This window comes from Cibotium barometz, chromosome 29, assembly GCF_041138505.1.
Source record: "Cibotium barometz isolate CiBa-2024 chromosome 29, ASM4113850v1, whole genome shotgun sequence".
Taxonomy (NCBI): Eukaryota; Viridiplantae; Streptophyta; class Polypodiopsida; order Cyatheales; family Cibotiaceae; genus Cibotium; species Cibotium barometz.
This window is the reverse complement of record NC_141074.1, coordinates 54,164,109-54,180,096: the sequence shown is the minus strand read 5'-3', so window position 1 is coordinate 54,180,096 and position 15,988 is coordinate 54,164,109.

Genomic DNA, 15,988 nt, shown 5'->3' with positions numbered 1-15,988 from the left:
TTGGTAGCAACTATAGAGGCAAGGTGTTGGCCCAAATAGGAATTGCACAATTTGCAAGCCAAAACTCGCCCAAGGACATAGCAGAAGCCATCTTAATAGGGGAGCTACCCATAGCTAAAAAGCATCGGACAACCCTTGTAGGATGAATCCCACTCTCTCATATGTAAAGTCTTATGTAAACGATTTCTTTCAAATTGTTTTGTTGCAATCTCGATGAATCATTGTCAAAATGTATTACAATCTCGATGAATCATTGTCAAAAATGTATTACAATCTATATAAATGGGCTCTTTCAAATTGTGGAGTTTGTATATGATTCGTCTTTTTATGTTCTTTGTGAGCTTGTATGTGTGTTCGAATTGCACAAAACATCAAAATCCAAATGGGCCAGAGGGGTGCAAAAATGCACTGTGCGGGCCTCTCGCACAGGCCTTTTTCGTACTCTTTTGGCCCATCATGTGGATAGGTCTTTTTCCACATGGACGGCTTAGGTGTCAATAAAGAGAGAAGGATTTTCACAAATTAAATGGTACGATTACTTTGAGGTGGAAATATGAATTGAATTGATTTGATATTTTGATTTATTTAATTCTTGCATGGATGTATTAGTGTTTTTTGATCCAACTGCGAGTTGAAGGTCATTTGGCCTATAGATGATTAGACTATAAGAAATATCACGATTGCTTGCACTACTGTTACAAAGGTATAGAACACAAAATAAATGTATCTAAAAAGCTTGAACTCAAATTACAAGGTTGAATCCACAAACATTACACAAAACATCAAAATCCAAAGGGGTCAGAGGGGTACAAAAATGCCATGTGCAGGCCTCTCGCACATGCCTTTTTCACACCCTTTTGGCCCATCATGTGGACATGTCTTTTTCCACATGAATGGCTTAGGTGTTCAAATAAAGAGAGAAGGCTTTTCATAAATTAAATGGTACGACTACTTTGAGGTGTGAATATTGTAAGATTCCTCCCTCCAGCTTTTGAGGTGTGCAGGTATAAGAACCTCCCCTTCTGATCTTATAATTATTCCCCTTTGTGAAATAAAAGAAAGATTTTTGGCTTGGAGAGAGAAAATGTATAGAGGGAGGTAATTCAAAATTGAGATATTTTTGGATATAAAAATCCTCCTAGTGTCTAAAATGGTTTCCCCTGAAACAGAAATTCAAAAAGAACTTTCCAATGTGCAATGGGAATTAATTGAAAATAGGTATAAAGGACCTTAGCCTAAGGGTCCAGATTTTCAGAAATTTTTAGATTATGGTCCAATTAAGGTTCCTATGGACCAAAAAAATTAATCCAAATGTAGAGAGGAGATAAATTGAAGAATAAAAGAAACCCCCCCAAAAAATGACTAAATGCTCACATAAGATGAAGAGTGGACTAAGGACCAAAGAAAACAATAAAAAAACTGAATTTTGACACCTCAGTAGTGTGGGGATATCCCCTCATGAAGTAGGTGTCTTTTTCTCATCATTATCCCAAATTTTTAATCAATAAAATGAGATATTTTTATCTCTCCTCTCTCCTATTTCAAAACTAGATCCAAAAAGTAAGCTGAACTGACCCAAAAATGGTCAAAAATTGACCAAACTGATCTGAAAAATTCTAAAATCAGTTTTCTTGGTTAGAGGCTCACGTTTTCCTATAAATAGAAGCCTCCCCCTTTGTAAAAGCTTAATGGTGTTTATGCACTGTTACTCTGCTCCTGTCCTAAGCCATCTACATTAAAATTTTTAATAATTCAATTGTTTTTAGCCTAATCCTCTCCAAAGTGAATTGGTGGCCACTCTTGCTTCAAACAAGAGTAGAACCCCCAATCCCTCAAGCCAAAGGAGAGCTTACAAGCTCCATGTAAGCTAATTTTCTTACTTGTTTAATGAAGAATCTATGGTTTTCTTAATTTTTATGTTTTGCAGACGTTGAATTAAATTCAAATGCTATGCCTTTGATAAAAAGGCCACCCCCTTCTCCTCTTTACATTCCAACCTTTCTCAATCTTAAAAAGATTAACTAAAGGATTAATTAAACTCTTCTTATTGTTTACTCTCTTGAATTTAGAAAATTATGTAGATTAGAGTTCTATAAATCTAATTTGGGTTAATTTAAGTTAATTAAAGAATGATAAAAATGAGAAATGTGCAGCCATACAAAGGAGGTTATGGCAAAATTTTCCAGAATTTTGTGGAAAAGAAAGTTTGCTTTTATGTTATTCCAAAAGAGTAATTCCCACCATTTTGCATCTAAAAGAAATATTCTAATTACTCCATGTACATATTCACCTATGAATATGCATGGATATCACTGATATTAATTATTAAAATTGATTTCTATGCATAGAAAGATGCATAAAGGAAATTTTTTTTAATTACAAAAGTGTTATTCTCATTAAAATTGATTTTTATGCATAGAAAGATGCATAAAGGAATTTTTTAATTACAAAAGTGTTATTCTCATTAAATTTGATTTTATGCATAGAAAGATGTATAAAGGAATTTTTTTAATTACAAAAGAGTTATTCTCATTAAATTTGATTTTTATTATGCATAAAGGAATTTTTTATTACAAAAGTGTTATTCTCATTAAATTTGATTTTTATGCATAGAAAGATACATAAAGGAATTTTTTTATTACAAAAGAGTTATTCTCATTAAATTTGATTTTTATGCATGGAAAGATTCATAAAAGAATTTTTTTTATTACAAAAGTGTTATTCTCATTAAATTTGATTTTTATGCATAGAAAGATGCATAAAGGAATTTTTTTTATTACAAAAGAGTTATTCTCATTAAATTTGATTTTTATGCATAGAAAGATGCATAAATGAAATTTTTTTATTACAAAAGTGTTATTCTGATTAAATTTGATTTTTATGCATAGAAAGATGCATAAAGGAATTTTTTATTATAAAAACATTATTCTTATAAAAATTGATTTTTATGCATAAAGAAATTCATTTTATTTTAAAAGTGTTATTCCTATTAAATTTGATTTTATGCATACATAGATGCATAAAAGGATTTTTTTATAAAAGTGTTATTCCCACTAAAGTTGATTTTTATGCATAAATAGATGCATAAAGAATTTTTATATCAAGATTAGAATTCTCTTAAATTCTATGTTTAAATTCTGTGAGTATTTGATAATAGAATAATTAAATACTCTAAGAGAGAAATTTCTATCATTTTATATTCACACGGATTGTAAAAAGAGAATTCAGAAAATCTATCGAGATCGAAATATTCAAATAAATGATTAATCTATTCCTCATTGAAATTCGTAACTAATTTAGAAATCAGTTAAGTGAATATTCAAAGAAAGAAATTCAATAAAATAGTAACTGAATTATCAAACCTTTTCGAGAAAGATAGATCAGGAAAAATCTTATCCAACTCGAACCTTGAATCAGACTATGATCAGTTTAGAAAAATACACTCAAAACTTCTGCCAAATCTGAAACTAAGTTTGAGACCCTTTGAATTGATCTGTGGATCAAGGTTATAGAATTCGAGGAATTCTGGTATGAAATTCAGAATTCCGATCAAGAAGTTTTCGGAATACTGATTCAAGAAATACTCCTTGTATTCAAAAGAAAATCAAACTGAAAACTTGCATAGAAATGAGATGTGATGAGATGCGATGTGAATGAGATAGATGTAAATGAATGGATGGATGTAATGTGATGTGAATAGATGTGATGAGATGTGATGTGAATTAGATAGATGTGAATGGATGGATGGATGTGGATGTGTATGTGATGAAAATGGATGTGAATGTGTATGTGAAGAATGGATGTGGATGTGTGAATGTGAAGAATGGATGTGGATGTGTATGTGAAGAATGGATGTGGATGAGTATGTGAAAGAATGGATGTGGATGTATGTGAAAGAATGGATGTGGATGTGTATGTGAAATAATGTGATGTGACATGAATATATGTGGATGTGAAGTGATAGATATGAATGTATGGATAGATGCGAGTAGTCGTACATGTGAACGATTGGATGGATGTGGATGAATGAGATGAGATGTGTATGAATGAGATATGATGTGGATAGAAGTGAGGTGATATAATGGGATAGAATGCATGTGATGGGATGGTTATGAGAATGAATGTGGTGGATATGAATGAATGAATGTGATGGATATGAATGACTGTGATGTGATGGATGTAAATGGATGTGATGGACGTAAATAGATGTGATGTGATGTGAATCAGGATGTGAATAAATGAGATGTGATGTCATGTAAATCGGGATGTGAGTGAATGAGATGTGATCTAAATTGGGATAGATGTGATATGTGATGTGAATGAATATGATGTGATGAGATGTGGATATGGGTAGATGCGAGTGGATGAGATCTGATGCGGATAAATGAGAAAAGATGTAATGAGATGGAAAATGATGTGATGAGCATGGGAATACATATGAAATAAATGAGGATTGATGTGGAACAATGTCGAAAGATGAGAGTTCGTTATAGAAACTATATTTATGTCCTGTTTTTAAATGACTATTTTATGTCAAAAATGCTGGGGAAGCATTTTGACTGTCTTGTGAATGAGGTCGTGGAGACCTATCTAATAAGTTGCAATAGCTGACGGAGAGTCAACGGAAGGTCGGCCAAGGTCTTGACCAGCCTCGGTTCGATTTAAATGGTGAGCTTCTGGCGGTGGATGAGGGACTAAGGAAGCGGCTTATGAGTGAAGCATTAGGTGACCTGCGAAAGGATCCTAGAGGGTGCTAACCATACGGTGCTCGGGCTCTGGGTCGCCGAAGATATCCGCACGTGCGTCGGGGAAGATATTGGAACAAAGAGTAGGAGTTGTTTTCTGAATTCGGGCATGGATGTGGTTGATTGACCTTGCTGGTCCTCAATGGATGAGTCCATGGCTCTTTTATATGGATCTGTTGGTTGATCTTGCTGATCTTCAACGGAGATTCCATTTTGATTTTTATAAGTGAATATATTATCGGGTACTATGAGCTAGGAACTATTGAAAAGGCCCCTGAGTGGACAGGTGGTGAGCGTTCTGGTTGCCAATGATACCATAAGTACACCGATGAAGAAAAAATTGAGAATTAGGATTCAATCGGATTAATTTTGGAGAATTATGATCAGTGATACTATAGTTTCATTAAATGATTGTTTTAAAGATAGATGAATCTGTGAAAAAGGCAATTTCATATTCGGTGTGTAAGTGGTGTGACTAGTTTTAAGTTTGCATGAATATTTGGCTAGGGGGCCTGGGAACTCTTTTCCCTGGTACCCGAGACAAAACCTAACCAAAATTTTAAATGGATCCCATCACTACAGTGGTTGGGCGGTTGGCTAACCCACGGGACTATATGGGGTTAGGCTGGACTGATGGATCCCTAAAATGAGACTCAATTCTGTTATGGTACGATAGGTGAAGTAAATCCCAGATAAAAATTTGTTCTATGGCAAAGAATAAACGGCTGTGCCTCTCAATGAGGAAAAAAGTGTTGGTCTCTATGATCCAAGTGCAAGTCTTTTCCTTGATCTGACTATGATACTTACAGGTTCGGTCAGATCAGTTCAGTTAGTTAAGGCTCTTGACTACGTTAGAGTAAAAATAACTTGGAGGAATCACCCGTGCTTTCCGGGCAAGGGAAGTTTTTTCGGGTTCGGTTTTGGAAGAACCGAGGGACTAGTCTCTTATCTGGATATTCGTGGTGTGGGCAAGGCCCCGAGTGAAGGACCCTACCCCGCATAAGAGGTGCTACTTCCGTTGCTAGCACCCCAGGATTCGTTGCGCGGAGGGGACAGGGATCTTTCAAGAATATGAATTGAATTGACATGAGATTTTGTGTTATTTAATTCTTGCATGGATGTATTATTGTTTTTTGATCCAACTTCGAGTTCGTCATTTGGCCTATATATGATTAGATTGTAAGAAATATCATGATTGCTTGCACTACTATTTACAAAGGTAACTTACAAAGGTATGGAACACAAAATAAATGTATTTGAAAAGCTTGAACTCAAGTTACAAGGTTGAATCCACAAACATTACATAAAACATCAAAATCCAAAGAGGCCAGAGGGGTGCAAAAATGCCTTGCAAGCCTCCCGCACATGCCTTTTTTGCACCCTTCTGGCCCATCTTCTGCATACATTGTTCTTCCATTTAAAAAAATGTAGTGAACTCATAGACCGAGAATTGTGTAAATTTATCAATCGAGCATAGCGTAAACTCATGGACCGCGACCATACCCTAAATTCACACACCGAGTATAGCATTCATTGCATGAAACACTCAATCGCAAACTATGAAACAAAGACCAAAAAGTTATCTTGCATTGACAGTTGTAGAAATATTACATTTGTACTTGATAGGCCAATTACATTAAAATTCATACGGTCTATTTTTGTGGCCCTTTTTATCCACAAATTCGATGGCCAACTGCATGTCCTTTGTCATGATGGTCACTCGCTTGGCATGAATTGCGCAGAGGTTAGTGTCTTCAAAAAGAGTGACTAGGTAGGCCTCTGCCACCTCCATCAACCTCCATCAACGCTTCAAGGGAAATGGATTACATGCGACATTCCATCTTGTAATCCCATAGAACTTCCTTACATGTCCGTGCAAATGGAGCCCTCTGGATTAGCAGTTCCATCAACTTCTGGTAATGGCATATAATGGCGCATCTCTTGGAATAATTTGAAGCCGGAGTGCATTTTGCATCATGGACCATGCGAACAAGCTTCGGGGGGTCGGGCCATGCGTGTGGGAGGGGTTGAAAAACTTGCTCTTACGGGGCGGCGGTGTTGCGGAGGTGACTCTGGCACAGTTCGGGCTCTTTGTTGGGAGTCTCGGTGGCCTCTGGCTATCTAAGAAGGGCACAAGCTCTGGACAAAGTCTTCAAGGCTACTGTCGGGTGTGCTGGAATCTTCATGCTAGTCCATGTGGGCTCCCCCAATGGCTTGTTGTCATCTGACTTAGTCCCCTCCGAATTGGTCTCATGGTGTCACTGCTATTGTCAGTGTCATCCATAATCCACAAGAACCCTCCTTTTCTTTTTACTGATGGAGGCATTAAATTCCATAATTTTTACATTAAATGAAAGTTGGAAAAACTAGAAACAAAAATTGTGGCAAAATGACACTTGAATCCATATATGGAAAAAAACAAAATTATCATTTGTTGGTATCGTATTACAGAGAGGGTAGAAGTGAGAATTACAAGCCAAAATTTGCCATCAAAACTCAATCCCTTACAAGATCCTAACTAGGAAAATAGATCATTCGGAGCAAGCTTAGAGCTACACTAGATTTAATTGTGTTTGAAATAGCAGGGGACTCCAATACTTGGACAATGTTATGCACCATAGCTTCCCGGTGTTGTGCAATATTTGCGGCATAGCGCAAGGCCAAGGCTTGATCTTCTTGCGCACTATGGAATCACTAGGGGTCTACCACCTGTGACGTGGTGGAATGCACTTCAGTTTACACTGCAAACTTGCAAAATAAGTTTTTCAATCATCAAAAATTTACACCATGAAACAAATGATGCTCTAAGGCTTTTACTACACATTACTTACCCAAGAAGTATGGCCAATGCGGCCGTCAAGGTTTTGCAAATCTTGGATGTGGAAATGCAATCTCCCTCTCTTCAAGAGTGCTTCTTGGGATAGGGAGGCGAACTCCTCTTCACTTAGATGGGTAGCTGTAGGTTGAGAAAATATTGTGCAAGCTCCTCATTGTTCATGGTTTTCATGTCAAGGAGTGCTCATCAGAGAAGCAATGGAATGAAAAATGAGAGGGGGTTCCCAGGGAGGCTATTTATAAGCATTGGAAGAGCCAACCCTATAACCTAATTCCTAGACCGTAGGCCAAAACCCTAGATCATATAACCAAAACCCTATAACCTAATTCTTAAACCCTAGACCAAAACCTTAGACCAAAACCCTAGACGTCAATAAGGGCCCAAACTTTTTCAACTCTCCTTTGTGTTATCCTCCATGCAGCATGGCATGCGAGTCATGTCCCTGCCCTCCACCATGGTGCTTTATTCCCCTTCCCTATCCACTTGGCAAGCTGGGCCAATTTGGACCTTTGAGCCCTCTCCCTTGAAATGTTTCTGCCAATTTGGACCTTTGAGCCCTCTCCCTTGAAATGTTCCTGCCAAAGGTGTATCGAAAGAACCAATCAAATATTTCCTTGACATAGTTTGTGCAAGTTTTACTGCCTCCATGTCATGTGTTCTTGAAGTACACTCCTCTTGCATGGTAATGACTCTTATCCATTCCTTGGGTACTTCACATGTCAAGGGAGCCATATGTGTTCATGAATCATGTGCCATGAGCATACACTTTGTGTTGTTGTGGTTAGAGAACAAAACCACATTTCTGTGAAATGCATTAATAGAAGATATCTTTAGTGCAAACCTTAGAAATCTATGGAATACCATGTGTTGCACGATATTAAATTCACCCATGCGTTGACCACCACTTTAATGAAGCTTTGTGACTCCGGTTGAATTTTTTTGCGTTGTTCCTCAATTGTGCTGCTTAGATTCATCAACCGCACAACCTCATTGAAATCTTCCCACACCTGCTCTCATGCAAGACAATAATATTTGCATCCAATCAGTTTGAGGCACTGCAAAGCACAAAGGTCTTTCCATAGCTCCCATCTCTTTGGAGCTATGATTTCCTCACCTCCCTGTGTGCATTTGCTAGAACCTTCTTGCCTGTGTTTGAAGGCCGCTGGGGAAGAGAAACCTTGTGGCCTTTGCGCCACTCATTAAAACCTTCTGTGCAACCATATGAGAACCTCCTGAGGTCTTTTGGCCTCCTCAAATCTCCACATTACCACCATGAAAAACAATCTTATTGAGAATGTTCTCTACTTTTGTAATCGCCTCATCTTGTCAAGATTTATGAGGCATAGTGAAAGCATAGTGTATGTGACACTTTAAGAGGCGGTCAAAGATTTGCATGAAAGCATGTAAAGTACAAAAGTGAACGTTCGTTGATGAGAGGAAAAGGAAGAATGGGGTTCCAACTATTATCTCGCAAATCCCTCTTTGGAGGCACCAACATAGGTGCTGAAAGTACACCACCATCCCATTCATTGCCCATTTTGTCCCATTCCTTTTCACCAATGTCCCTCCCCTTGCATTTCTTCTTGCCTTTTTGTTTCACTTCATGCATGCACCAAGGGCATGGATGAGCCGTATGTGCACCTTGAGTGCAACCAAGCATACACTTGATTGTCTTGAGGTCCCCACCCAGATGCCAATCAATGGAAAAACTTCCTAGACCAATTGATTGGTTGGGGGCCTCTACAGTGACTAAAGAATCAAGCATTTTAGGAGGTAAAGAGTGGATTATGGTCTTTTTTACATAATTTCTAAATGTTTCTTTCTTCTCAACCCCTCTCAAGCTTGAGAAGCTTTAATTTGAATGGCTTTTGAATATTATTGAAATGCTCTAATGTATTGTAATAAAGAAACACATAAATTTCCATTTATGCTTAACTTTAATGGTTTTTAAGCATTTCTCTCTCTCCCCCCAAAGAAAGGTCATTTCTATGACATTCTTATCACATACATCCATCCATTCTTTCCCATCTATTTGATTCGCATCCCATCTCATCACATCTATTTACCTCTCATTCCCATCTATCTGATTCGCATCCCATCTCATCACATCTATTTACCTCTCATTCTCATCACTTCTATTCTCATCACATCCATCCATCCATTCTTTCCCATCTATCTGATTCGCATCCCATCTCATCACATCTATTTACCTCTCATTCTCATCACTTCGATTCTCATCACATACATCCATCCATTCATTCCCATTTATCTGATTCGCATCCCATCTTATCACATCCATTTACCTCTCATTCTCATCACTTCTATTCTCATCACTTCCCATCTCATCACATCCATTTACCTCTCATTCTCATCACTTCTATTCTCATCACATCCATCTGCCAAGGAAACAACCAAAGATACCAATAAGTAGAAAGCACAAGCTTTAACCTCCAAGCAAGCAACTAAGAAACCTAAAGGCTCAAGCTTCAAAGGCTATAATAAGCTTAGATGCCATAGACTTTGATGTCAACTTTATAGGCATCCCATATATAGATAGCATTAGGTTGGAATCATTGACTAAAATTGAGCCCAACATTAAGAGCCATGATTAAAAGTTTTATGGAATGCGAGATCCTATAGCCATTTGGGTGCTTTTAAGCAAGTTTGTACATGGCAAGTGCAGTGGATCTTATGCCAAAAGAAGAACCAACTAAAATAGGGGCATAACTCACATAGCCTAGGAGATGAGAACTATAAATGTCATTCTCGGTGCTAGTTAGAACCATAAGGGGATTGAGAGAGGAATTTACAGTAGTAGCACAGATTTCTCACAATTTGGCCAAGACCAAGGATTTTCATACAGCTTCTTTCAGAGAGCCTTATGTCATCGTACTCTTCCTCTTGATCCGTTGTCATGCCAGCTCCATCATTAGGTAGTTACACACTCCTCTCTCACACACCTATGGTGGTAGCTACACAAGAATAAGGATAGAGTAGGGAAGAAACAACAAGACTTAATTTCACAATGGGAGTGTATTGATGTGTTATAAGAGAAATTGGCTTATATACAAGTCCACAAGTGCTCACACACACTTAAACTATAGACAAGATCAGGTTCCCAAGGTTCATCTCATCAGTGGGAGAGTGTATTGCATTATCGAGTAGAGAATAAGAAACAAGACTTAATTTCAAACAGGGAGAGTGTATTGCATTATGAGAGAAATTGGCTTATACGCAAGTCCACAAGTGTTCACATATAAACTATGGGGACAACCGGGTGCCCAAGGCTCATAAGTGGTTTATTTCTTATACAATTCTTAATATCATAATACATTCATGGGGGCTTTATCCTAGCTTACTACCACACACTCTGGAGCAGCAAGGCTCGCCATAAGTATTCCATCACGGACACTCATCCCAATTATATATTTGGACACTGTTGCTTCATAGCTTAATCATACATCCTTTTAGTGTATATGTCTTTTCTCTTTGATGTAGGAAATTAATGGCAGCATCTATTAAGCTTAGAATGGGTTAACATTTCCCCCTTTTTGATGTTGATTGTGTCCTTGTTAATCGTCGCATCGACAACTAGAAGACTTTGTTGTTGGGAGAATTAAGAAGCTTGATGTTGTTGTTCATGATAGTGAAATGGTCATTTTTCTTCCTAAAGTAATGGGGAATGCTTATTAGTAAAAGAAGAAGAAAGTTATTGGTTGGAGTATCTAAAAGGGGTGGGGGCCTCTATAAGTGATTTCATTTTTTATTTTTGTAAGCTCTTATTTTTTATGTTTTTGTTTATTTTTGCTCACTTTTTTTAATGGCAAATCACAAGCAAGACTATAATGTTTTATTATTTAGTTTAGCGACGAGGTTCTAAGGATTATTAGCAATGGAGGATAATATATTGTGAGTGCAAAGAAACATAGACACAATCATCAGAATGAGAGTGTGAATCTATGTTCCTCATTTGATACATTGATGTAATTTAAGATTGTTGATTCTTGGTTGATGCTTTCCTTGTTGTATTGTCAAATGAACTTAAGGAGGACATATCCTTACATTCTTTGTTCCATGTGCTTTTTCATTTTTAAGTGTATTTAATTGCTACTATAAGTAGACATATAATAAGGTGCATGAAGATGACACGAAGATGTAATTAGGGTTAGGGTTAGGGCTACTTCTTGCTGAGCCATGAGATACATGAATCACCAAGGCAAAAGCAAAACCCACTAGTGGCACTCGTGTGTCATAACATCCAGCCCAATCTGAATCACTAAAAGCATGTGCAGCTGTGATTCACCCCCCTTTTGATAAAATAATCCAAAATAATGAGTGCCCTGCAAATAGTGAAAAACCCGCTTGATAGCCTTCCAATGCTTCGTACCTGGGCTATGCATGAATCTGCTCAACTGTGAGACTGCATACTGTATATCTAGCCTCGTGTTGCATACATAAAGAAGGGATCCAACACCGTGCTGATACAAACTAGCATCAAAAGAGTCTCCTGCATCTTTAAGACTAAGTCAAGTACATGTCTCCATAGGTGTAGCCATAGGTTTACAGTCTTCAAGATTAAACATCTTCAATAGCTTCTGTATCTATTTAGACTGCAGCATAACAATACCATCATTGTGCTGCATAAATTGCATTCCCAAATAGTAATGCAAGGGCCCCAAATCTGACATCTCAAACGATGATTTCAAATCAGCCTTAAAGGCTAAAATCTGATCTATATCGGGTCTCGTGTGAGCAGCATGTCATCAACGTCGTATAGAACGATAACCAAAAATGTGTCCTTACTCCTGTTCACATAGAGGGTACTCTCTGTTGGACTATTGCAAAAATTATTTGCAACCAAGTATGCCATGAATCTTCTCATACCATGCTCTAGGAGCTTGCTTAAGGCCATAAAGAGTCTTTTTCAACCTACATACTTTAGAATCTTCTCTTTTCACATCAAAACCAGGAGGCTGCAATACATACACCTCCTCATGTAAATCACCATTCAAGAATGTAGTCTTAATGTCCAATTGATGTACATTCCACCCAAATTGTGCTGCCAAAGCAATGAGACACCTAATGGTAGTCATACGAGATGTAGGTGCAAAAGGTCTCATCATAATCAATGCCCTTGCTGGGCATACCTCTTTGCAACAAGTCTGGCCTTGTAGCGATCAATGCTACCATCTACTTTGTGTTTTAACTTGTAAACCCACTTAGTACCAATGGTCTTCTACCACCATGAGGTAGATCTGTCAAATACCAGGTGTCATTCTTGAGTAAAGAGTTATACTCATCCTGCATAGCATGCATCCAACGATCATCATCATGTGCTTCCTCAAAGGAAACAGGTTCCTCATCATTACATAAAGTAGAAATGAGAACATGATCCACATGAGAATAATTTGCATGATGAGAACCTGCACGAGTTTTGCTAGGTAAAGAAGCTGCCAACTTGCTATCCCTCAATGTCTGCACAAGCCATTTCGGCATATGCCTAGATTCTTCTATGGTTGCTCTCTTCTCATCCACTAAATCCTCAATAATTTCCTCATCAAAAGGTTGATTTGCAGGCTGAATTTCGGTACTTGTTTGAGCATTCAATTGCTCTACATATGGCTGCCCTCCATTAAACAAAGGTAGGAGCAAATCAAACATGTCCTATGAGAATACATTCTGTTGTTTTTTGCATGAAAGCATGGGATGAACTGAGTTTTCAACAAAAACAACATCTCTACTTACTAAAATCCGCTTTGAGGCCGGATGGTAGAGTATATCCCTTGCTTTTTGAACTATATCCCACAAATACGCATTTAACTGTCTTATCTCATCAAGCTTACTGCGTTGTTGCTCAGGCACAAGAACATAAGCAAGATAACTAAAAACATGCAAATGAGCCACAGAAGGCTTCTTGCCATGCCAAGCTTCATAAGGAGTTTTAGACTGTAAGGCCTTGGTAGGGCATTTGTTCAACACATAGTTTGCGCACATAGTTGCCTCTAACCAAAAACCATGAGGTAAAAGCTCAAAAGGGATTTCTAAAAACTCCTTCAAGGGTCAATAGTGAATATGTGGCAGGACTAGTCAAGAATAAATGTAGAAAACTGGTTAGAGGATCCTCTTGAGAGATGGAATCCTTTCTAGGCACTACCCTAAGTCCAAAACAGAACACATCAAGCATCAAATTTTGTGTTGAAGACACATTGCTAAAATTGATCCACAAAGAAGACACATTGCTAAAATTGATCCACAAAGAAGCATCAAATTTTGTGTTGAAGACACATTGCTAAAATTGATCCACAAAGAAGCCCCCCCCCCCCAAACCAAGCTCCCTGGCTAGAAAGGCCTCATGGCCAAGATGAATGCCAGGGTTTCCCTAAACCTGCCCTAAATAAGCTAGGGAAGGAAAAGGCCCCTGGATGGGATGGACTCTTAGTTTTTGGATCCCTATGAAGAGGTTCTTGGTACAAACCTGTACCAAGTCATTTATGGATGCTCACTTAATAGGATTTAAAATTGGGGATCATTTATGGATGCTCACTTAATAAGGATTTAAAATTGGGGATCATTAAACTATTTCCCAAATTGCATGTGAAACCATTTCTCATTGGAGGCCTGTTAACCCATTCCTAGGGTTAACAAGAACTACCACCATTATCTTACATCAAGGAGTCAAAGTAGATACACCAAAGGGTCATACATTCAAGATATGAAGCAATGGTGTCCAAATCTACAATTTGGATGGGCGCCCGTAATGGTGTGACAGAGTATTTATAGCAATTCCGCTTCAAGAGCGTGTGATAGCAAGTTAGGATGAAGTCCTAAGTGATGTACTTCATGGATATATTATGAGAGTAGTCATTGTAATAGCATTAGGCCTCTTATGAGTCTAAAGTGCCCGGCCGGCCACAGTTTAAATGAGTGTGAACACTTATAGCCATGTATATAAGTGATTTTTTCTCATAATACAACATACTCTCCCATTGTGCAATGGACTCTTGCTCTTGCTAATCTCTCTCCCTAATGCATGCTAGTGAGTTTGTGTGAGACATATGACGTGAGAGGAGGGACGAGTACCCGTAGTGCAACGCGGCGATGTGACAATGCTCATGGGAGGCGCGGTGGAATTGCTTCTCAAGGAGTTGTAGAGCTTAGAGACCTCAAGGGTTACGAACTCCACCATTGGAAAGATCCTCACGACATTTGCGGTTCACCAGGTAATCTCTTGTTGGATGTGTTTCAAGAGGGGTTAGGGTGAGCCATAATATTTTTGGTGCCATTGCCAGGGAGCCATCCCTTGGCTTTTTCTATCATTTTTCCTCTAATCTACGGATTACCAATTTTCCATATCTTGGTTAATGGTTTCCCATGAAAAAGATATGGATTTGATGGATATTTGTGTGTGATTTTGTGAGAAATAGCTCTCTTTTTTATTTTGTAAAGAATGCTTTTTTGCTTAATTTTTTATTTTCGTTGTTGTTAATGTGGTTTTTAATGTTCTTAGGGCTTACACATAGTTTGTATTAGGCTTAGTTTGCATCCATTGCATCAAATAATGCAATAGAATGTAATTTTTAGTGAATGTTAGCTCTCTTTAGTGTTAAACATAGAACTAAAATCATTAATTTTAGCTTAATTGGTGTGTTTTTTGTTGAAATTATTTGCATTAGAAAGTTAGCAAGCATAAGGAGTAGCTTAATCCTTCAAAAAAATTATCAAAACCATCAAAAAAACCCTTGAATTCGACTAATTTCTCTTAATGGATTGGTTTTTGTCATTAAGGAAGATTAATCTTGTTCTCAGGAGACAAAATTTAGAAAATGTGTTAATTGGGGTCCAAATTGATCATGTAAGTAGTTGAAATTAGTGTTTTTTAGTGTTTTGTTGAGGAGCATCTATATGCTTCAAATCACCTAATTACATAAATTTCTTCATCAAAACTCACAATTGGAGGAAAGTTTTGCCTTAAAAGAAGAGATCAAAATTAAGACTCTAATTAATCTCCTATTTTAGATTAATTTACACATTTGTTGATGCACATAGCTTATCATTCCCTTGCTCTATCCAATGATGTGCTCAATTGTGTGAATTAATTAAGAATTAGTGATTAATTAAAGTCTTTGATTAGTGTAAAAGAGAGAAAGATTAGTGAAAGAATTAATCTTTGATTAATTCTTAATCACTTTTTTACATAACTCATTAAGGCTAATGAGCATTCAATGAGTAGATGCCCATGAGTTGTCAAATTATCCATTTTGGGGGTCATTTATGAAGGGTATAAGTGGGCGTCATAAAAAGTGTGACTTTTTATGAAGGGTATAAGTGGGCGTCATAAAAAGGGTGACTTTTTTTATTCCCACTTACCTTTTTGGAAAAATGCCCATATCTCCTTAATTTAAAATTC